Here is a 24882-nt window from a genome sequence, read left to right as displayed (position 1 = left end):
TACTTGCTCACTACATGGGAGCCATCGATTCTGCAAAGCCCCTGAACCACTTGGAGCTTCAGTTTCCTTACCAGTAAAATGGGGACAAGACCTTCACTCTGTGCATCATCAAATTGTGAGTGAGGAATGGATGCCAAAGCTCCACGTAAAGTACTAAGCTCTGCCCACTGTTAGCTGCTTCTCCTTTGCTCAGCTGGGACTTGCATCTCCTGCTGGAATGTAGAGGAACTGTATAGTTTGACTGCCTTGTGTGCTTTTGTTTTTCTATCAAGCAACCACTGAGTGTTTCCTGAGCACTCTTTGATGCCCAGTACTCCTTGGGTTTAGGGTCTACATAGGAGGTAGAGGCCTGGCCCCTCATTTAATTGGAGAGCAATTGGTGTGCAAAGCTGGCCAGTGCTTTATTAGTCACAGGTCTACTGAGCTGAGATGGATAAAGGCTGAAAAAAAATCCATTAATTATAACCATATTTACAGTTCTACTGTCAGCCACACCATTTGTTGGTTTAAAACAAGCTGACTTTAATTTATTACAGTCATTATTTCTGTCTGGGAGAGATAAAGAACCAGCATTTCATAAGTATGCATGCCATGATTACAGCTGAAGGGGACCCATGCCCATGTCTGGTAGATGTTTTTTAGAGCTAGTGATTCTCAGCGAGGTAGAATTTTTATTAATTCTAAGAAAGAAGCAGACCTTGATCTAGAGCAATAAAGAAGACCTCAGGAGCTATGTTCACTAGGGGACTTCCTTTTTATCCTCCCTGTTACTCAAACATGCCAGGAACCTGAATCCTTTGGGAGATAGGACTTAAACCATCATAAAGAGGAGAGTGAGATATGAATGGAATGGGGCTCCATCTTCACAGGCTGGAATGAGTGGCATATTCTGGGTGCGGTAAGGAGGCTGGCTTGCCTGAAATGGGGGTTTGTGCTGAGAGGAAGCAGGAGATGCTGTTGGGAGCAAGAGGTGGAACTTTGGGTTGTATTTTTCAAAGATTGCTGCAGCGACTTGTCCATCCCATATGCTCTTAAAATGTGACCTTGGCTCCCCTCCCATGGAGTGGTGGGTCCGTATCCCATCCCCTTGAACCTGGACACAGCTTAGTGACTGCCTCAACCACTAGAGTATAGCAGATGCGACACCATGTGAATTCTGAGGTTAAATAGTGAACATTTCATGTACCTCCCTGTATAGGAAGTCAGACAGAGATGCAGTTGTGGGAGGGCCCCGTTTCCCACAGATTCCAGGACCTGACCCTGCACCCAGGACAGGGGCACATGTCTCAGTCCCAGCCAGTGGCTGTCTGTACATCAGCATCTGACAGCTGGCTGCCCCACCCACCTTGCCCTCTTGGCCCTGGTTTCACAACTGCTGATGTGGCGTCCCAAGTTCCCGGTCACTTAGATAAACAATGCAGAGCACCACTCTAGGCGCCCTGAGGATCCTGGGCAGCTGCCTGTCAGCACACTTGTGCACACACAGGGACAGGCACTGATGCTGACTCCTTCCATCCCGAGCGTCGGAGCTGACGGGATCTCTTTACAGTGCCGATGCTGGAGCCTGGTGCCGAGACAGCACTGAGCTGTGTGACTGACTAGCTGACTTGATCTTGAAAGGTTTGCCTTCTCCTGCCCCTTGCTGGCAGAGTCCGGCTTGTGGCATGCTTTCTGGAGCTGGCTGTCTCATTAGCCCCAACGTGCTGGCTTTGGGAGCTAGATGGATCAGTTTTATGGCCAGCAGAGCAAACATTACATTGAACTGGAGCAAATCTTTGGTCTTTTTATGTAAAACCAAAACCAAAACGCTTTTATTTTTGTTTTGGTAGTGTTGGATCTGTGCATCTGGGCAGTGTGTTAGACCCAATTCATGTCCCTCATCTTGCAGGGCTGAAGCTGAGGCCAAAGGGACTTGCTCAGGGTGACAGAGTTAGCAGAAAAAACCCCAGTGGGACACAAGAGTCCTGAACCCCAGGCTGATCTTCCAGTGCACCAGCCTTCGTTCCATACTTAATCACACATGGGGCTGTCGGTCCTCATCAGTGCAAATTCTCAGGTGCTTTTCAGGACAGTAGCAGCTTTTCTCCCATGCTGTGTCGCTGAACACAGACCACAGAATGCAGTGTTGGGCTCTATGCTTTGTGCTGGGCTTGCTGAGAATTAGCTGTGAGCTAGGATAACTTATTTCAATTTTTGAGCCTGTTTCCACCTCCAGAAAGAGGGATACTAATAGCTGCAACATATGCCATCAACAGTCTTAAACTATTCATACCCTGTAATCTGGTGAGCTGATTTCTGGGAAGTTATCCTGTAAATGTTATCCAAAATACATAAAACCTAAATGCTTAAAAATGTTCATCACCTACATCATGTAGTTATTACATATTATGTCAAAGACTTTTTGATATGGGAAAATGTTATGCTACACTGAGTAAAAAAAAAAGCAAGACCCTAAACAACAGTCAGAATCACAGAGTGAGATTTCAACTATGTGAAAAAAAAAAAATTTGGTTAACAAAAAGAAGGAAACACCAAAATTGATTAGGGTCACTCAGGCAGTATGCTTAGTGATATTTTTTTCTTTATTCTTTTCTGTACTTACTAAAATTTTGGCAATGAATACATATGACTTTTATAGGCAGGAAAAGAAATCCTTAAATCTCAAAGCATTAAAAAAATAGAAACACTTTAAAACATAGCCTGCTTGATAGTCTTCTAAGCATTTTCTTCAGCATCTATTATCAGATCTCACCAAAGCCCCAAGAATTCGGTGTGGGCTTGGACTCTGCTTACAGATGAGGATGCCCAGGCAAGGGGTTGGAGGTGGGGGTTCAGGGACTGAGCCTACTTGTGAGTGGAGGGGCCAGCAAGGAACTGAGCTCCTGGCTTCGGTGACAGAGCTCCTGCCATCAATATCCCTACCCCTCAGAGCCACAATGGCAAGACTAACCAAGAGTGGGGCAAGATGACGGCTTGACATATATCTTAGTGGGGCAGCTGGCTCCTGCCAGAGGCAGAGGGGCAGCCTGAAATTCTTGACCCCCTTTTCCTCAGGCTAAGGCAGAGGAAGGGTGGACAGGGGCACTCACAGAGAGGCTTCTTAAAGCAGGGCTGGGTGAGCTCACTGGTGGGAGCAGAGTGTTTCCACTGGGGTCCTGGATGGGGTGGGGAGGAGGATCATGGGTGCTGAGCCAGGCAGCACAATTGACACACCAAACTGGTACCTCTAAGGAAGCCTGGTCTGGAAGATGACAGCAGCAGCTCTAGTTGGGGCTGCTTTTTTGCCAGGGGTTATGGTGCCAACAAGGGGCAGGAAGTCTGTAAAAAGTCACTGGCATTTCCAGGTACCCTGACACCTGCTTCATGCTCATTCTGTCTTTTCTTATAATCATAGCAGCTCCCCAAGAGAAGAATGCGGGCCTGGTGGCTGAGTTAGGAGAGCTCAGCCAGAAGGTCAGACTCTCTCCCTGGGGCTCCCATGGAGGCCAGCAGGAGGTGGGGGCAGGTGAGCTGGGCTCACACAGTCATCTGCAGCAAGAGTAGAGGATCCAGGTATTGGGGGCATGTCTACCTCTCCCTCTAGAACCAGGAAAGGGGAGGGAGCTTGGGGTTTGAGCACATGCCTAGGCAGTGCCTCAGGATCTCGCCCTGTCCAGGTGGCACAGTTTTGCAATAATCGCCCCTGTCTTACTCTTAGTGGATAGGGTTTCATTCTCCTGAACCTCTTGTGAGAACCCCTCCAATATGTGGGCAGTGGCTGTTTATGCCATCGGTGCCACAAACGGTGGGACAGCACCAAGTGGTGAGGGTGAGAAGGTGTTCCCTGGTCAGACAGTATGTTCTCTGGAAGATAGAGGGCAAAATGTTTGCACACAGTCCATTTGGCTGGAGTGTGGATGAGGAGGGCAAATGGTGGGATGAAGACCTAGAATGGAGGATGGTCAGCTGTGGGAGGTCTGGGGCCCTCTCTGGCTCTGCCCCTCTCTGCCTCAGACTCTGGCTGTGAGGCATGTGGCAAACACTGAGGCAGGTTATAAACCAAGAGAGGGGCTGCGTGGTGACTCAGCTGCTTGCTGAGGACCAGCCGTCCTCATTCACAAACCAGCCCTCCTCATGATGCCGGGGAGCACAGAGTACCTGACAGAGGCTCTCTAGAGGGAGGTGCATCAGAGTCACCCAGGAACTGGTTTGAAATGTAGATTGCAGATTGCCCTTTCTGAGCCTCTGTTTCAAGTCTGGCATGGGATCTAGGAATCAGCACTTTAACAAGTTCCCCAGGTGATTCTGCTCCCCAGCTCAGATAACAGGTTAGTCTCTCCTGGTCTCCAGGATATGTCCTTGGACCAATGCCTTCTTATCTCTGGTCCAGAAGCCCAGCTGAGGCATCTCCGTTACCCATGCTAAGCAGACATCCACCCATCTCTGCAAGTACAACTGAGAAGTCTTACTGAGCATTTCTGCAAGTCTGCATGGGAGGGAATTTATACCTGATTAATGCTCAGCTTTTTGGTCCCAAAATATATGTAAGTGCTTCATACCATGGATTCCCTGGAAACCAAAAGCTCCATGGTACTACAAATGAACACTTGAACTATTTCCAACAACTCTTAACTGTAATAAGAGTTTAACTCACCAAAACAACCATTTTCTTGGCCTTTGGTGGAAGGTAGGTCTACCTAGTAGTAATGGTGACACTGGGCTGAATTCACTGCAGTAAACATTTATTGAGTACCCATTGTGTTAGGCAAGGCTGACCTGAAACGTACAGGTTTAAGTGTCACTGATTCATTAGTACGTGGGAAAACAAGTTAATTAATGCAACTTAACAACTTAATTAATGCACTCCATCAAGAAATGTTGTTCAAAACCTACACTCCATAAGAGGAACAAAATAATGACATTCAAAAGAAGAGTTTTGAAACCCTGGTCTGGATATGTGACCAAGAGAAGCTTGTTTAAAAATGAAAAATCCTTCTACTCACCTTTCTTCCTTCTTTGCTGGAAGAGACAGCTTGTAGCCTCCCGAAAAACAGTCTGTTCCCTGGATGTGTTTCAGAAATGTTAATTTCATTTAGTCCAGGGTTGCAGGAAAAAGGGATTGTTTCTCAGAGAAAGTGCCCACTTTCCACAGCTGCATCTAGGGAGGACTGAAGGTCCGCACTACTGCCGTTTGGCTCTTCCTCAAACTGTTTTATGGCCAGGCCCATGTGAAGCTTCTGGGAACCCTGATCTATGGGAAGTTTAAGTGGCTACATTTAAGAGTCCAAACATTAGCAGAGGACTCTTGTACTGCCTAAGGACGAGTGATTCATGTATTCCATGTGCTAGAGTGTGCCAGCAGTTGCAAGCTCATTAGAATTTAGTTAAGCACATTCTTTATTGATAGGAAGTGCAGACTTCTGCTGCTCAGTAGCAAGATGCTTTTGGATTTGGGGCTGTATTTCGAACTCACTCTTTCTCCTTATCCTGGGAGATCTCAGTGTCTCCTCTGCCTTCATGAACCCCCTGTGTGTGTGTCAGGATCATCTGTGCATCCAGCTGGTCTGAGTCAGGCATCTTCCTTTTGTAATTCTCCATAGGTGACTCTGGCTCCGAAGTCCGAGAACTGCCGACCTATGTGGGTCCATGATTCTCAAATTGAGCTGCTGAGCCTCAGCCTTTATAACCTTTTGCCTTCTGGGTAACCTGGAATGTCTAACTGGAATCACAACCCATCTCCACCTGGGATGTCTAACTGGAATCTCAAACTCCTAGTAGAAGCCGTTGGGATGTTATCTTACCAGCTGCATCCAACGCACTCCATTCATTCTTTCTTCCAAAATATATCTCAGGTCCGTTAACTCTTGTGAGGAAAATGCTGCCACTTGTTAACAAAATCTAGTTGTCACTGGATAGAGAAACCATTTCTCTGATTCACAAGATTCTTTTTCTTCTTGATAATTTCTCTCTAACCATCCCACAGTGGCCTTGGTTAGAGCCTGTTATTCTCCCTGCAGGACACATGCCTCTTCCTTCATTTACTGTGTTACAAATTAAAACAGGGACTTAAAAAATGCTTATTGACTAATTCACTCTAAAATAACAGTAATAAACATGTCAATATAAGTGAACATTTTCATAAAGAGTTAATTGCATTTTCTAAAACAAAAAAATTTACTGAGAAGAGCCGTATTGTTTCATAATTTTATGTGTTGCTTTCATGTTTAATTTAAATTTAATCTGGAGTCTCATAACTGCTCCTGCATGCAGTCTGTTGTGATATGTTGTTCTGGTTGAAGTATCTGAGGAAAAATCTGGCCTTATACATATACATGGTTGAAAAAGGGAGGAGTATTTTGAGAGTCTTCCTAAGGAATTACGTGTGTTCTTTTTTGATACTACACCCCAACTCAAGGAGTAGTAGTTTCTTAGAGGTTAGCTACTATGTGGAATCTGAAACCATATCAATGAACTTTTTGTACTCTCTTACATTAAAATCCATTCCTTTACCTTGCATTTTGAATATACCTTTTCCTAACACCATGCATGGTCATTTGAAACAAGTCAGTTCACTGAGTTACAAACATTTTTAAGATGTTGACACATTTCATTATCTAATATTTAAAAATCACATTCATTAATATCACCATTGGGATATCATTGGAAAAGTCATTAAATATTGGGAAGCTGTCAAGCTCACAGTGGCAGATACAATTTTCCCCAAATTCCAATTCTGACTTGAAAGCTTGGATTTTGTCATTGGCAACAAATACAGTCAGTTGTTTTCCTTGAAGTGAAGAGCCTCACAAGATTCACTTTTGAGAAAATATCTGCCAAGTTCAAGTCTGAATAACCATAGTTTATTTATCAGTTATTTCTTTCTAAATGTTTCCTAAAAAGTGACTGGGACATCTCACTAGCCAGTCACACTGATTTTTCCTTGAGACAGCCACAGTAGTTCCATACGTGGCAGAAGTGTTTATGTGTACTTATATCACAGACTATTAGAACAGTGCAACTCAGGGGTTGAGATTTAATAAAGTTAATAACTTCACTGTTTCATCAAGAGTCATCCGAAGTGAAAGTGAGTACATGATAGTGAAGAATGCAATGATTACCAGTACTGTGCAGTGTTGCTATCTTGATTTGTGCTAAAAGACCATGGTACACACTTTGAGAACTGCTGTACTAACCCATAAACCCTCAACGGTTCCCACTTCCTCTAGGTTTAAAGATCTGCTAGACCAGCAGTAACATTTCATGAATTTCAGTGCTCCTCCTGTTCTTCTGTGGGCTCTGTCCACAGAGATTTAACTCCTGAGGAAGAGCAGCCCACAAGCCTGAGCGCTGTCTGTGGGGACAGCATTATGAGTTGCCAGCAGCCTAGCTGTGATTGAGGCATCTTGGGGATGCTGTGGGTGGGAAGGGTGACATTACCTGGGCAGCAGCCACCCTCATGGCACCAGAGGCTGAAGCGGCTCTTGTGGAAAGTCTGGTGTGCTTTTTGCTTGAATCCCAAGGCTCTGAGCTGTCAGTTCCAGCAATGATCTCATTTCAACTGAGCCACTGAGAGAGGCAGACGTCCTTCAAGTAGGTCACTGGGTTTAGAATGACTGACTCAAACTGCATAGCAGCACCCTGCAGCCAAGGAGGAGTTAGCGTGATTTGGTTTTTGCAGATGGGGAAATGGCATTTAGAGATGTGAGTTGGTAACAGTGTGGAGTGAGCCAGCTTCATGGGTTCAGAGACTTTTAGGGCTAGAAGAGAAGCTGGAGATAAACCAGCTGTGGATGTCTAGTTGAGCTGGAAGGAGTGCAAGGCTTGCTCAGGATTCTGGCAGAGCTGTTTTGGCCCATGAGTCCACCAGGCGGCCAAGCTCTTCCCTGTCCTACTTCATAAAGATGACATCATGCCCCTTTCTCATGTCTCCTCGGGGACAGTCTCCCCAAAAGGAAACCAGCTACCAATGTATCTTTTGTTTATTGGCAGTTTTCAGTGAGACTCCAAGTCATCAGCTATTAGTCAAGTGACCTGGTGGGTGGGCTGAGCAGCTGGAGGAGTCCAAGGTTAGGTTCTCAGAAATTATAGGTACTTTCCCAGGGGCAGCAAATAGCCCTGGATTGGGAGATTCCAACTGACTGGGACCTTGACCCCTCACACACATCCACCTTTCTCAGGGAACAAATATGCTTCTTTAGTGTCCATTAACTCGTCTGATCCCCACAACAATCCTGTGGGACAAGCAGGACAGGTTTTATTCCCATTTTACAGGTGAGGAAAATGAATCCCAGAGAGGGCGCCCTTGCCAAGATCACATCAGTAAGGGGCAGAGCAGAGCACGCACTTCCCTCAGGCTTCCAGGCTCACAGTCTCTGACTCTCTCCAAGAGCCTGTGCTTCTTCCCCTCAGCGCGGCTGGTCGGACTGCGGTGCGCACAGAAGTGCAGGCAGTCCTGGCAATCCCAAAGGGTGTGCGTTATATCTTAGGCGACACACGCAGCAGTCTTTCTCGGTCTCCTTGGCCAATCTGGCATAGTTTCCTAATAAACACAACAAAGCACGCTGACACACTGGGAGTTGCTCCAGGATTGGAATCCAACAGCAGCCACAGAAACTTCGCATCTGGTTGTCCACCACATGTGGTTAAAAACCGTAGATGCTATTATTGACTTTTCATTTTCCACTGGGATGCTGCGGTATAAAGGGAAGAGTACTGGATTTGAAGACAGAAGAGAAGGGTTGTAGTTCCCTGATATTTGATAGCTGGTTGACTTTCAGTCCAGTCATTTGATCTCTCTCAGCCTCAGTTTCCTCATCTACAAAATGAGCACAACATATATCATCTGTCTTAAGCTAGCTCACACAGTTGCTTTTGAGCATCAAATGACATGACTTTTACGATACCTTGTATTCTGTAAATCTCTGTAAAAGGTTGGGGGACATCACACTCCCAGATAATTAAACATGCCCACAATATCACACAGGACCATTCTTTTACCTATCAGGCTGGTACAGACCCTATGGACCCTTCTTTAACTAAGGCCCTAGAAATCACAATGTTTGGAAAATGTGAACCAAGAGACCCCAGTGGCTGAAAGCAGGTCCTGGTAATGGATGGGGGTGGGCACTGAGTCATATTGGATCAACTCACTTTCTGACAGCTCCTGGGTGTGGGTCCAGGTATGTGAGGTCCCACAGTTCCTTGTCTATAGGCCCACCCCACCCCACCCCAGCACTGCTCATGCAGCTCTGTGTGCTCTGTGCTGCTGGCTGGAGTGGCCTGGGTCCTGTGAGGAGGGACACTGAGGTGCTGGCATTCGAACATGGTCCTGTGACACTTGTGAAGAGGCATTCTAGCAGCCGCTGGGCGCTGACTTCCCCAGGGCAGTACGGTGTCACTGTTTCATATGGAGAGGCTGCATACATGGTTAGGAGCACAGGCTCTGAAGCCACATTGCTTAAGTTGGAATCCCACCCTTCAACTTAACTTTCTTAATCTCAAAATGGGGATGATTATAGTACTGTCTTCATCTGCTCAGGCTGCTCCAACACACACCATAGACTGGGTGGCTCATAAGCAACAGAAATCTGATTCTCACAATTCAGAGACTGGGAAGTCTAAAATCATGGTGCCTGCAGATTCAGAGACTGTTGAGGACCTGTGCCCTGGCTCAGAGACATCCACCTTCTTGCTGCATCCTTACATGGCAGAAGGGGCAGGGGGGCTCTCTGTGGTCAATTTTATAAGGCATTAATCCCAATCATAAAGACTCTACCCTCATGACCTAATCACTGGCCTGACCTCCTAACTTGGGGATTAGGATTTCATATGAATTTGTGGGGGACACATTCAGACCATACCAAAAATCTACTTCAACCCAATGAGTCTAAATATGTATAAAAGCTGTCAGGGCAGTGCTTGGCACATATATAGGCATGGCCTCTGCATAACTCTTCCCATTCACAGAATCATCATGTGTAAGAGTTAGAAGGGGACTTTGATAATCCCATTTTACAACTAGGGACACTGAGGTCCTGAGAAGAAAAGTAATTTGTAGGCACACAGCTTTCAAGCCTGGACCACAACCTCAGTCTTCTGATTTCAGCTCCAAATGCTTTTCCATGATTCCCTTTTCCTGGTCCTTCCACTATTTGAATCAATCCCTTGGCAATAACCTGGTGCTGATGTGGTTGATAAGTAAGACATAGGGAGATGAAAGCAGATGTATTACCATAAAGCAGATTGAGGACTTCTTATTTGCTTTAGAATCATGGCTTTGTTTTCTGCCGGTCTGGATTCACAATTTCATAAAGATAACTTGTGCAAATTTCAGTTCAGTTCTGTTCTATTATACCTCTAATTGCTCTGCTCTTCCATCAGTTCAGGTCCTCGGTATCCCTCCCCTGGCTACTTGCTCTAGACCCATATAAAGGCCTGACCAGTATTCCAAAAACTCAGTGCTGAGCGTGTCCTCTTTCTCCTCTAAAATCTTCAGCATGGGCTACATACTTCTTCCCAGCTATGAGTTACTCCATGACTCCATTCTTTAGGCACCTTGCACCCCCCTCCCAGCTAGCCTTCTATGGTTCCCTGTACGTATTTTGACTTCCCTAATTCACGGGGTTTGCTTAGATTGTTCCCTTGGCTTAGGATGTCCTCATTTCTCTTCCAGACCTGCAATGAGAAATGCTACCATTTCTCAAGATCTGTCACAAATGTCATCTTCTCCATGAAGCCTTCTTAGTCAGTCCACGTGATGCCTGAAGTTCTTTGGCATCTCTTTGTCTCGTTCATCCTATTCCGCCTTGTTTCACAGCTACTGAGTGCCATGTCCTATGTCTCCAATGAGCTCTGAGTTGGAGGGTAGCTCTTTTCCAACTTGGTAATTGCTGTTGCCCAGCATAGGAGTCTCTAGAATAAGTATTTGTTAGATGGAGGAATTCTTCATGGGACTGTCATTCAGAAGTTCTCTGAATTATCCAGGTTGATGTGAATAATTTGTGCTCATTATTAACCTCTGCATTATTAAGGCTCATCCACTCTCTGACTGCTTGCCCTCCACAAACCAGTGTCATAACCCTAGAAGCTCCCTATCCTCCAGAAGAGTTTCCTTCTGAGAACTTGGGAATTTGGCCCATTGTTAGAGAAGTCATCCTGGGGAGCAAGACCTAGGAATATCCATCTGTCTTTCACATTTGTAGTTGGCCTGAAGAAGCCTCTGAGAGTGGCCTGTATGGAGGCGTTGGGGTTAAGGGTTGGAGGTGGAGGCCAGCAGACAGCAGCCCTCCAAACTGGCCTAAGGTGTTGCAGATTCTAAAGTAGCTGGTCCATTCTTTAAGAACAGCAAGTGTTTTTGTAAGCAGGCATGGCGTCTGTTCCCATTCAGCCCTTCTGTTCTCCTGTGCTCTGTAAGTCTAGAGTAACCCACCAGTGGGCCGTGGCTTCATGTGATGCTGCCTGGGAATGAATACTGTTGATGCTCACAGTATTAGACTTTAAAAACAGTATCTCTCAGTCCTTTACTACCTTGGGTAGACTTTAGCCCTTACCACCACAAGTGGTACATGAACCACTTGGAATGGACTGGATCTTTCCACCAAAGCCAGTAAAGGCTCTTTGAGCTTACACTGGGCTGGACCCTGGGAGGGATGCCAAGATATGATTCTCATCCTCTCAGAGTATCAGAAGGGAAGAAATCAGCCTAGGAGGCACCTGGCCTGACCCTTCCACTCATAGGTCTGGGATCTGGCTGGAACAAGACATGAAACATTCAGAAAGCTCTGCAGAACTGTGCATGAGCAGGGGATGGATGACCATCACTGTCAGCTTTGTATGTGGGACTGTAGGGGGCAGGATCCTGGATGCAGAGTCTTTCCCCTTCTGGCCTGTGAAAGGCCGAGCACACACCTACACAATGCGTGCCTTGCACAGGACACCTGACTAAATAGGGCAAGCTGGGGCTGAAATCCAGCCCACACTCCATTTACCAAGCCCTGTTTCATGGCACGGAAGTACATATGCCCCTCCATAGGAAGGGCCATCTTTTTCTATTTTGCACAAAAGCACTTTCTGCTTGATAGCTCTAGAGCCAATAGGACTGCCTCTGTCCAAAGGCATGTGTTTTTCCATTGGTCCTTCAGAGGGGCACAGTTTTCTAATTCCTGCAAAGGTGTGCTTTAGTATTGTGAGGTCCTATTTGACCTTTTCCTAACTCTTCAATTAACTCTCACCTTTCCCTTGTATAGAGCCACCATTAGACCCAAATGTGTACAGAAATGTATCTGCCAGTCCCTTCCCTGCGTCTGAAGGCCCCGGTACATTCTCTTCTGTATGTGGCACATGGCATTACACAGTTTGTATACTTACCTGTAAGCTGCTGAGCACACTCAACCCCAAAATTCTGCCTATTGACCTTTGTTTCCACAGCTCCCAGGAGCAGCCTTAAATGTATGAATGAATGCAGGAAACAATCTTTCAGTCCCTACCATATACATTCCAGTTCTGTACTGTCTCCCCAATAAATAGTATCTCTCATTACCACTGCCATTCTCTCACCCAACACTCCATCCTCTTGCTGATGATCTAAGTCCTACTCTTCTTTACAGCTCATCTCACCTGCTTTCTTGTGAGGCCTCCCCCAAAAGACCAAGGCCACTGATTTCCCCTCCTGGTCTGCGGTACCATAAAGGTATGATAGCTCTACTCATAATAGCCAACATTACTGAGGTCCTAATATATGTCAGATCCTGTGCTACATGCTTTAAGAGTAGGATTTCATTTACTTTCCCAGCATCTATGAAGCTGCATTAGTTATCTATTGCTGTGTGATAAATGACTGCACACTTAGCAACTTAAAGAGTACGCATTTATTATCTCACACTTCTGTGGGTCAGGAGTCTGGTCTCTGCTCAGCTGGAGCCTCTGCTCAAGGTCTCACAAGGCTGTATTCAAGGTTTCCGCTGGCTGTAGGCTAGTCTGGAGGCTTGACTGGGGAAGAATCTACTCCCAAGCTCACTCTGGTGGCAGAATTCATTTCCCTGTGGTTGATAGGACTGAGGTTCCTCACTTCTTATAATCTGTTCAGCTGGAAACCTCCCTCAGGTCCTCAAGGCTGCCCACAGCTTCTGTTCTTGGCTTAAGCTGCCTTTTATGGTTAGACACTTATGTGAGTCAGCTCTGTTTTTCATTCTCTGAAGCAAGCCTGTCTTTATTAATTGATATCAACTAATTTTTGGCAAGCCTTTTGACATAGCAACAACTTATCTCATTTTAATCTAATAATTACCCATTCAACAAATGATTTATTTTCCTGAGGTATGCACAATTGCTCAATTTTATGTCCTTTATCAGTCCAGTAACTAGAAAAGCAGGGCAATAATCCCAGCTACCTGGAATGGATGGGAAAAACTCAGGCCCTGTGAAACATTTTACCTGGAGCAGTATTTGGGCCAGAGTTAACAGTACTTAGCTAATCATTGTTGAGATGATCCTATTCCTCCTTGTCTCCAAATTTTATGTCATGTCACTTTTCTTCCTGATTCAAACAGATAAACAGTTTCCCAGACTTGGAGGGCAGGAATCACTTTTGATCTTGCCTTCTCCCTAAGCCCCACGTGCAGCCAACCCCACTCATGCCTGTTCCATCTCCCCAATACCTGTGGCCCGCTTGCATGCGGCCCCCCACAGCACCTTCTCCACTCGGAACCCTGCAGTGGGCACTCTGTTTCGCTCTCTCTACTCCTGCTTCTACCAACCTGTTTCTCACAGAACAGCCAGATTGCCTAAAAACCTAAACCCTGTGATGCCTCTCCCCTGATTAATACCCATCAGTGACTTCCCACTGCCCTGAGAAGGTAGCCCAAGCCATTTTCTCTGGTATACAAGACCCTCCTCTCTCAACCCTTTCATTCCTGTTTCTCTTCCCTCCATCCTCCTTGTACACTGTCCTCTCTTTTCAATTCCTGCCAATGCCAAGTTCTTCTCTGCCTTGGGTCACTGAAGAATGTATTCCCTCTGCCCAGCACACCCTTCCCCACACTCTTCATGTGACTGAATCCTTCTCATCTTCTTAGAATCTGCTTAGGAGTACCTTCCCCAGGAAGACACCTAAGGTAGGCCTTTCCAGTTTCTCTCCCTAATGTCTGGTGTTCTTTTTTTTAAATTTTTTAATTTTGGTATCACTAATATACACCTACATGATCAACACTGTGGTTACTAGATTCCCCCTATGGTGTTCTTTTTTCTTCATAGCATCTGATGTGTTACTCACCTGAAGTCTCTCCTGTCCACTAGACTATAAGTTCTATGAGAGCAAAGACTATGTATGTTTTGTCCACTACTGTACAGCCAGCTCTCAGCTTAGTGCCTCACACATGGACATCAAATTAAAGTCCATTAAAAGAAGTTTTAAAAAAGGATTAATAAATGCAAGAATGAATGAGGCTTCCTTGAATTCTTTCCACCTGTGCCCTCTCAACCAAGATTATATGCCTTTTAAATGTTATATGGACTCCCTCCCTCCTTCCCTAACCTCATTCACTCCATTACTTGTTGAGTATTTTTTATGTATCTATATTATTTTACCACCACAGTAACATCTTGCTTGTCTGAAGGATATTGTCTTACATCTTCTTCTATCCAGAACTCAACTGAGAAGGCAGAAAGAAACAAAAACTGCTTTGTGATAAACCCTAAACTGATATTCTAGCCCTTCAGAACCCGATTCATATCAACTTCTTATATTTTCCCACACTTCTAATGGGAGGAAAATCCGCTCTCCAAACCTATAGTTAATTAGATGTATTTCTTCTGTTGGTGAGAAAGGGTGCTGCTGAACTAACTCCTTTAAATGATGGCTACCTTTTCCATCAAAAGATCTCAGGAAAGTAAATTTAAATCAAACCTCAAATAGACATAGAATTCTTACTTTTAATACATTCATTAATCACAGAGTTTCAATCCTGCATGCACGCGTGCATGCATGCGCGTGTGCGTGCATGCGTGCGCGCACACACACACACACACACACACACACCCCTGGCTTTCTCTAGCTCACTCACCCACAGCTGCCATCAGACACACGTGTCTTCTTCCAGGGTGGGCATGCAGTACATGATCCTTAGTGTCCTGCTAGAAGCCTCATGAATGCCCAAAGGGGTGCATTTCAGGAGCTCTTCCTTAGGACACACGAATGCAGGAAGCCCAGGATTATTTTAGTCCTTCTTGGATTGGTTGTCCAGAATCCCAACCCTCCCGAGGCTAAGGAGAGACCCCAAGAGTTCATGGATGAATCCCTTCATCACCCAGGGACTCTGGCCAGCATACCTGGTGCTGTCAGAAGAACACATACCTGTACCCACTCCTCCAAGGGCCTTTCTGTAAGTTTCATAAGGTCAAACACAATACTGGACCTTATCAGACTATTAAATATGGAGTATTTAGTCTATTAATTATTCATTTTTCATTCATTCACATTTAGTGTCACCAGGCAGGCACCATGCCAGGGGCACATATGTCAGGACCGTTGTGGTCCTGAGCTGCCCATGTGCTGTGCTGCCTGGGAATGTCTTGTTTCTAACAGCAACTTTTCTTTCTTAAATAGCCTATTCGATGGTGCCCTTAAGGATCCCTCACCTCAGCTCTGTCATGTTCTTATCATTTGTTTATAGTTTGTTCACCTGTCTCAAAAACACCCTGCCCTGGTTTACAGATACGTTGCTACATTATTGTTTTTTCTGGCTCAACTGAAACTGCCTGCCAGACCCCATCTTTTGGAGGATTGAAGTGAGGAAATTGTCCAGGTGCCTTCTACAGGCCAGCACACGAGTTTTTCAGGTTGGAGGCAAACCACCATTAGTAACTCATTCTCTAGGCCTTGTCCTGTGAAGGGGGTCCAATGTATATATTCCTGAAGGGAAGATTTATGTGTACACACACAATATTTATTTGTATTTATATTTATATATATTTTATTTATAAAAATACATATTCTTAGTAAATAAAAATATATTTGTATATAATATACATATATGTATATACATTATATGTATATAATATACATATAATATACATTAAATATTTGTGTGTACACACACATACACACACACACACATACATGACTCTCTGTCTGTATATATCTGGCAGCTCTTCCAAGCAATCTCATTACTAGCTATCTCCGTAAAAACCTTCCTGATGAGTGTTCTGGGAGCGGAATTGGTTATTAGATGTTCAGGCATGCAACGTCCCAAGGGCTCCAGGCCTGAAGGGAATGGGGCGAAGCCATCAGGGTGGCCAGACCCACAGCCATGAGATGCCTTGCCCATTTTCTGTGTTAGGTTTTTAAGTGATCCAATAAATCTATCTTAGTAATGAAAGGATTTTAAAATTCATGGGCAAGGAATTATGTGTCTTCTTTCATGAATTTGGACTTCCAATAACTCACAAAGGCATTTTGACTCTTCTTCCTAAGTATCTCTTTTCTCTGCCACTATCACCCCCTGCCTAGACATGGCATGGCTTCCCAACCAGTCTTCCTGACTCCCCTCTGGGTCCCGTATAACTCATTCTCTACCCAGCATCCAGAGCCATCTTTTAAATCATGGATCTGACCGAGTCACCTTTGCCCCTCCATGGCTTCCTCAGACATCAGGATAAAATCCATGCCTCTTTAACCTGGTATGCAGAATCTTCCCAACCTGACCCCTGTTGGCCTCGAGCTACATTGTTATTCCTTAGCACTTGCTCCTTGTAGTTATGCTCCAACTACCCATAGCCCACGCTGCTGCTCTTGCTTCAGGTCTCTGAACATGCTGCACTTCTCCTTGGGGCTCCCTGCCTTCCTCTCACTAATTCCTAAGTCAGTCTTGAAGACCTTGTTCAGACACCACCTAAGGGTACCGTGGCAGAACACCCCATACCTTCCACCACCACCACCTCCTTCTGCAGCAGTGGTCTAAGAGACCCTGCAGCTATTCCCTGGGCCTCCTGGTACCCCTCTGTATACTAGTGTATATGCTAATTGCCATCATCATAGTGTATATTAATTGCCACTTAGTTGTCTGTTCCCCTTACTGAATGTAGGACTCTGACACCCGATTATTCCCTATTCATTACTGTACCCCCAGTAGCTAGCACAGTTCCCAGCACCGAGTAGGGAAGTACTAGTAAGCGCTTGTTGAATTAATTCATGAATAGATTTCCTGGGATAGATAAATCCTAGGCCTTGATGTCAGGGATGACACAGTATGAAAAACCCTAAATAAGAAGTCATGAGTCCTGAGTTCCTTATAAATTGGTGCAAGTCACTTCTCTCTGTATGGAACTTGAGTTTTCCTACATATAAAATCCTAGAATCCAAATCTCAAAGGTCCTTCTCAGTCTGTTGTGGTAGATGATGCTGAATCATATATGCTTTCTTTAAGAATTACTCTTTTTCCTCTGCGTTGCCCATAGGGATGTCAGAAGACCACTGAATCCATAAATAGCAGTGGAGACAAGATTAAAAACAAGGGCTGCTTTGACGGCAATGGTGATTAGCCTTCAAAGCTTGATTGTCAACGTCTTTTTCTGCCTTCTCCCTGGATTGAGGAGCCCCTGCCTTTATTTCTTCCTAACTGGCTTCTCTATGAAGACTCCACTGTCTTTTCCCTCTAGAGTTGAGAGATATGCTGAATTCCAAAGACTGGGGGTGAGAGTATGGCTCAGAATCAGGGCCTGAGAAGAATTAGAAGAGGTGTCAGGTTCCATGAATGAGCATAAAGTGTCTACAAATTGAGTATTATCTGTCTTGAGCCCAAGGCCCAGGGCCACAGAATCCTGGGCTAGAGTGGAGGGCAGTGGATAGAAGGCTCAAAATTACTGGAAGGGGCCCACAAATCCATTTATGGTTCAAGCATGGTCGCTTACTACATGAGTACTGTATCTTGCAAATATGCATAGTTTTTCAAATGCACAACAGAGCTGCCATTGTGGCTAAGGAAATAAACATTTATTTAAAAGGGAGCTCTAAGTCATCCCAGGCATCATGTACTTTCCTTGCTCAGTGGCTACTGCCAGGGATACCACATGACTCTCAGCCACAGGAATACCAGCTCCATCAAGGGCCAGTCCACATTCGTCTCTCTGTACTCCTAACAACTCATTCAAGTGCTAGGTATTCTAGGTGCTTAATAGATATTTGTCAGGATTTAAGAAATTCTTTCCCTTTAAAAAGATAGACTTACTTTTGAAATGGTTATAAGTCACTGGCTAATCAGAATAATTAATAAAGTAATATTTTTGGGTTTTATATAGCCTTTTGCAACTTAAAGAATGCTTCACATGCATCATTGTATTTGGCTCATGATGGAATTTCACTTTCATGTATTTGGAAGTGAACTCAGAGATTAAGAGGCTGCTTGTGGTGGGTGGCAAGCAACAAATAGTGGAACAGGGTCTTCAGCTACACTCTGAAGGGTCACAGCAATTTGCAGAAGACTGTGTCCCTCCTGTGTTCCTCTCTACCTGCAATGGCTCAGATGTCTGTCATCTAGGAAGGTTAGGCCCTAAAGTTAAGACTGGCATTTCAACAACTCGGTTTACTTACAGTATTTACAGAGTTGTACATACTTACAGTATTTACTTACAGAGAATTACAAATACACTACAGAGCTTCTTGCATTTAAAAAGATAAAGGAGCTGGGGAAATTGCCTGAGGAATTGCAGGCTGGAGGCTCTCCTATTGTAACTCCATTATTTCCCTTTTTTCTGCTATTAAAGAGAAATATAATGATAGAGACAAAGGAAGCTTAACTTCTGGTAAGTTATTGAAGGGGTTTTTGTGCATTTTGATTGAAGTGCAAGGTTTAAGGATGGTGAAAGATGATCAAGATATGAGATACAATGTGAATTGCAATTAAAATAATATTGATTAAATAAAATAAGGTACATTTGTACAATGGAATTGGGTGCAGCAGTTAAAGTGATATAGATTTTTTTGTGACATAGATATTTATTGATATATAATTGACTTTTTAAAGCAAGTCTAAGGATAGCATATACTGTATAGTGTTTTGTAGACTTTAACACAGTCCTCAAGTTGGGACACTGGCAAGACCATAGTTAGGCATGGATCTGAATGCCACCCTGCTGCATATTGATTGTGAGACCTTGGGTGAGGGGTGAGCTGAGTGACCTCTCAGCCTCTGTTTCTGACTGTGTAATGGGTTATTCTACACTTTGTGCTGCCCACCAGCCTGTAACCCACCAGGTGGGACTGTGATTTGTACTATTTCCAGAGAACCATATTAAGGTTCATATTAAACATTCTCCCAAGCAATTATTCAGATGTTGTGGAGGTTGGGGATGCCCTGTGGCTGGAACCCAGCTTCCCCACCTTGTTTTTATTTTTACACCCTGTAGTCCAAAACCAGCTGTCTGAATCACTTGCAAAGAGAGCCAAAACAATTTTCATGCGTCACAGGAGGCCCCGGGCTCCAGCCACACCTCAGGATGGTGCACTAAAAATATCTTCCTAGGGATATTTTTAAGGCCCTACAGGCCAAGGGAGCAGAACTCCTCACTGCGTGCACACAAAGGACACCAAGTTTATTTCTAGGAGGGCCCTTGCATCAGTTAAGGAGCTAGACTTAAATCCTCTCTGACCACAGGGATTGCTTACTGTGCGAAGACCCACACTGCCAGGGTAGCCTTGATGCTCTCTGGGGACTCTGCCAGGCAGACAGGGCCACCATTACATCAGCTGTGTGCAACCTTTCCATACTGGGTATTCTCTGAAGTACTGGCATAGAGGCTTCTGCCAAGTGAGGATATTGGATATTCACCTTTCATGTTTCAGTGTTTATAATCTCAAGGCATATGCACACCCATTACATTCTGATCCTCATGACATTCTTGCTAAATGGGTATTATTATCCTAATTTTATAGATTAGGAAAGTAAAGAAATATTTGTGCTCTTACAGCACTGCTGTTAGGGAATAGAATACAAAACAAATCCTTTGGTGTGTCTGGGGGTGGGACGGCCTCTAGTACACTGACATAGGCTCAGGGTCTTCCTGATCAGTCTCCTACATAGTGGCCACACCCATCCTCCACCATAGTCAGACCTCTCACCATTCATTCATTCATTCAACAAACATTTCCTGAGCACCCACACTGGGTCATGCCCTCACTGCTAAGCTCAGAGATAAATGATCACCATTCATTCATTCATTCAACAAACATTTCCTGAGCACCCACACTGGGTCATGCCCTCACTGCTAAGCTCAGAGATAAATGATCACTAAGGTCACTAAGTGACCTGGGGATTGGACATTGACAGGTAACAACTCCACAGTGCTTGGTGGGCACAGGGTAGTGGAAGTCATAAAAGGCTTCAGGAAGGGAATTGTCCCTATGGGGATCTGCAGGCTGAATGGAAATAGGAGTCCAGTTAGAGGGAGCAGTCTGAGCCAGGCAGGAGATGCAGGACAGCAGGGAGCAGGTAGGACTGGAAGCAGGTCAGTATGGGTGCGGGCAGGAGGCAGGGGCTGTGAGCAGGAAGCGCGGGGGCTGCCTGAAGGGCATGGGGAGTAGCTGGAGTTCTCAGCAGGGTTCAGCAGCAGCATCTGTGGTGTTTAGAAGCATCCTGGGCTAGCTGCGTGCAGGACTGGAGGGGAGCAGTTCTGAGCAGAAGGAGGCCAGATTGGAGGTTGTTAAAATAGTTCAGGTGAGATGGGATAAGGGCCTGGGCTGAAGTAGACAGAGTGAGAGAAGGTGAAAAAGGAGGATCCAGTTCTAGAAATACTTCAAAGTAATTACAAGGTGGACTAAAAACTAGGCACAGGGCTTAGTGACCAGCTGGGTATGTGGGGACAGGAGACAAGAAGAGTCTCAGGTAAGCCTGTGGTTCGGCCCTGATGACTGGGAGCAGGTTGGTATAGTCAGTGAGTGGGGAAACCTGGTGAAGGAGGAGGCGGAGGGAAAAGGCAGGCTTGTTTTGACTCTGTTCACATGAGAAGCCATAATAAGAAGGAAATCTGAGAAGCCATAATATGCAGGAAATCAGTTATATAACTGGGCAGCTTTAAAAACTGGTATCTGGGGCCCATCCCTATAAATTTTGATTCAATTACTCCATCAGTATATTTTTAAAGGCCCTGGCATTAGTATATTTTAAAAGTTCCCAGGTGTTCCTTCTGACGAGTAGCCAGGGTTGGAGAACATGGCCTTAAAGTTGGCCTGGACAGATGGCAGATGGACAGGCCCAGGAAGCATGCCACCACAGAAGGCCAGGGAGAACTGAGAGTCCAAAAGCAGCCTGGCCTCCAGGGAGGAAGCTGCTACGAGGGAGTGTTACCTCAGGAGGTACTAAGAAGCTGGCCCTGTGAGCAGCGTCAGATGCTCAGGAGGGGCCAGGCAGCGTGAGGGCTGAAGGGTGTCTAGTGGCTGACCAGGGCCAGAGCAGACCTGGGGGAGGGGCTGGCAGAGCCAGGCCAGATGCCAGGAGAGTGGAAGGGGGCAGTGAAGACTACCGAAGGTGAGGTGCTGCTGTGAAGGGAAGCAGAGGGAATAGCTAGAGCGCATCAGAGGGTGGAGGCATGATCAGACAGATTTGGGATAGTCTGCCCCAGTGCTAGGGAAGCCAGGAGGACAAGTTACATTACCTTGACTAGGAAGGGGAAGTTAACAGAGGGCGGTCCCAGGGAGCCAAGGGGCTGGAGTTCTGAGCCCAGTGGAGACATGAGCCTTAGGAGGAGGGATGCCGTCCCATCTGGGGTGCCAGGACCTACCTCCATAGAGCCCAGCATCTGTACCTGCTCCAGAAAGGTGTACTGATGGGCGGCGGCAGACATGCTGCTTCCTTCCCCGTTTGGGTGCCCCACTAGCTCTCCTTTCTTATGCTCCGTCCATCTGTCCATCCGTGTCCTCCCCCGACTGCTGTAGCTGGTGGTACCAGGCAGGGCCTTGATGCATGCAACTCCCTCCCTCTTCTGCTCACTTCTTGCCTCCAGAATGTTTTCTTACCAACTGTTAAGTAGACTGTGAATGCATTGAAATCAGAGACTCAACATTTGCCTGAAGTACTTTGTTCCAAACATATGGTAGGTCCTTAATAAACATTTGTTGCATAAATTCATGAATACTCACATGCATAAACATAAGGCATTGACATAAACACATTTCTATATATATAGATAGACTTTGTTTGCCGCTCTCTGTGACATGCTCCCACATCCTGGAAAGAAGCCCTCTGTGGACACAGGAATGGCCCATCCACATTTCCCGAACACCTTAGCTCTAGTTTAGGAAATATCATGGGTTACTTTTAAATTTTGGAATGCAAGCACTTCTGACATATGGTTAAAGGGAAGGAAATTTGCCATCACATTATGGAATTTGTTTCAGGAAGCTCATTTTTTGTTCTAACAGTAAATGGCCTCTAAAAAGATAACAGGAAGAGGCGTCTTTCCAGTTTGCTCATTCCCTGTTTGCTCCAGAAACATATGGCAAAATCTGTGCCTCAGTTTCAACTTGCAGCTTTTATTCCTAGGTTATAAGAGCTATAAAGAGTGTCTAGCAAACCAGGTGCTCTAATATTTTCAATCTTCCAACCCTAATTCATGTTTCTACTAACAAATATTAGGTATATTTGAAGAAAAGATTCTTTTCTAATCCAAATTCAGTATATTTTATTTGAATATAATCAAGCCTTTTCTAATACACAATTACTCTCTTGAAGCTAAAAAGCTTCTTCATTCCAGATTAAAAAATAAAAAGCATATGGATGATACACTGTTGTGGGATAATGTTTTTTTTTGTTATTTTTTTTAACTTTCTGTGAGACCTTTGGTTGAGAAAAGAGACGCTGTCCCTCCTGTCTGTGAGCGACTGTGAGAAGAGCCAGGTCTCTATGCCTTTGATACTCAAGCCCCCTGACCACCACCATATCCCATGCATGTAAAACATGTAAACGTGAGCCAGGTCAGCATGAGGCTGAATTTCTTAGAGTTAGGGCCACTGGCTCAGGATGCATCAGTCCTACTGAGTATTTGGGTTCCCCACTCCATTCCACCCCAAGGTTCGCTTGGCCACAGATAGGACACCTGAACACTGGCTAGCCCCCCTCAGAGTGTTCCCAAGCCCCCAGGTTGCCATTTCCTGCCTCTATGGTTTTTGGGTCATCGAGGAGAATTCTCCCCTTGGAATTAGAGGATGGAAGCCTAATAGAGTTACCATTTTCTGTCTCAGAAGCACATATGGAAACAGATGTTTCTAGAACTGTGAGAACTTCCCGGCATCTAACCCTCTGTCACTCTCCCATGCTGATGGTTTCCCGAGGTGCTGAGCAGTTATGTCCTTTAGGCCTCAGAGCTTATGTGTTTGCTTGGAGACAGGTGGATGAAAAGTGGCAGGAGCCGGAGCCAGGGCTGGAGTGGGGACAGAACCCCAGGGATAAAATGGCAGTGGCAGCCATCAAGAGGAGGGGAAAGGAAGTTGAAACCCCAGGGCTTCTACGGGGAGGAAGTAAGAACAAGGAGCCTGATGCATTTGGGAGGGAGGTGGGGAGGGGTGGGTGGTTCTGAGCGTGGAAGGGAGGTCAGGAGGAGGAAGGAGGGAAGGAAGGGGCAGAAATGCAAGATCTTTGTGGTTCCTACTTCACTTCTAATTTGGAATGTGCTGGGGATAATCTGTCCTAAGACAGGCCTCCTGACACTCATTAAATCCTACAGCTGCAGTCCTTAATTGGGGGATGTAGGTCCTACAGGCAGGAGCACCAGCAGAGCCAATTCTTCAGTGAAGATGGCATCATCATCACTCACTCAAGATGGGTGCTTATTAATATGGCAGTTTCTTCAGTTTCATAGCAGATGCCAGATAGGGGAACACCCAGCTTCTATCTCACTCACGCTTGAAATGAGGTTACATGAGGAGCAGCTCAAGAAAGATCCTGGAACAGAGAAGACCAAAGGGAGACATGGCAGCTGTCTTCAAATATCTGAAAGGCCATCCAGCATGTGGAACAGGGTCAGGCTTACTCTCCGAGAGCCCAGAGGGAAAGAAGGTAGCAGGTTTCAAGACATCAAAAGCAGGAATCATGTACTGGCTGCCAGGAGAAGTGTGAGTTCCCCACACTGGAGAGATTCCAACAGAGGCTCTGGGACCATGGTTGGGGATATCCCACAGGGATCGCTGGTAAGCAGGCCTTTGTGATCATTCCTGCAGGACACAGGTTGAAACTTGGTGCATCTTCTTATCTCCTCCATGGGTCTCCTTGCCTGGGCATGGCTCAGCCAAACTGCCCAAGACTCTCAAAACTGGACAGTCTGAGCTGTTCTCCCCTGGTGAGGATAGCCTGTCCATGACTGGTCTATGACAAACTCACTAAAAGTGACCAGGGCCCTCACCGGTTACAACCCAGTGTCCTGACTTTGACCATATGAGAAAGATATAAATAGCTTTATTTTACTAATGAGGAACACAGGATTTACAGAGATTATGTAACTAGCTGGTAGGTGAAAGTCTGGCCCAGGCTCTAGCCACTGGGCCATGCTGATTTTTAAAGACATTTTTGGGTAAGAAAGGTAATATAAATAATTGTTTCTCTTAATTTAAACTGTTTGTGAACTGAGTCTTTTAATAAATTCCTTAAAATCATGTTTAGTGATATGAGATTTCATCTCAGTTCCCACCCACAGAGTTTCTGGTTTCCTACATTCTTCTCTTTCATCACAGGACATATAAATTGGAGATTACCAAACTTTGGGCAGTTATAATATCCAATAATTGCTTCTCTGATTTTGTAATCTGTCCTTCCACCCCTTCTAAAAAATACTTTCTGGAGGAGATGGCGGCACACAGATGCATGTGCAAACCAGGTAAATTAAAACACGTTTTGTTTTCACATCTTCCAGGAGACCTGGAGG

General features: G+C 45.3%; 1 long non-coding RNA gene across 3 annotated transcripts in view; it reads right to left on the bottom strand.

Annotated features, from left to right (window-relative positions):
- The window catches only part of LOC140848436 (uncharacterized), a 39166-nt gene extending 31504 nt beyond the window's left edge, over positions 1-7662 (bottom strand). For 2 of the 3 annotated variants that reach the window (XR_012129280.1, XR_012129279.1), the window contains exon 1: positions 4983-5993. This is a non-coding gene — a long non-coding RNA (uncharacterized lncRNA). Of the gene's footprint in view, positions 1-4982; positions 5994-7416 lie in introns of those variants that run through there. The other variant, XR_012129281.1, reaches the window with a different exon arrangement.
- Between the last annotated feature and the right edge of the window lie 17220 nt (positions 7663-24882).

Source organism: Manis javanica, chromosome 3 (assembly GCF_040802235.1).
Source record: "Manis javanica isolate MJ-LG chromosome 3, MJ_LKY, whole genome shotgun sequence".
Lineage (NCBI taxonomy): Eukaryota > Metazoa > Chordata > Mammalia > Pholidota > Manidae > Manis > Manis javanica.
The sequence above is the reverse complement of the archived record's forward strand: the minus strand, read 5'-3'. Positions and strand labels throughout refer to the sequence as shown.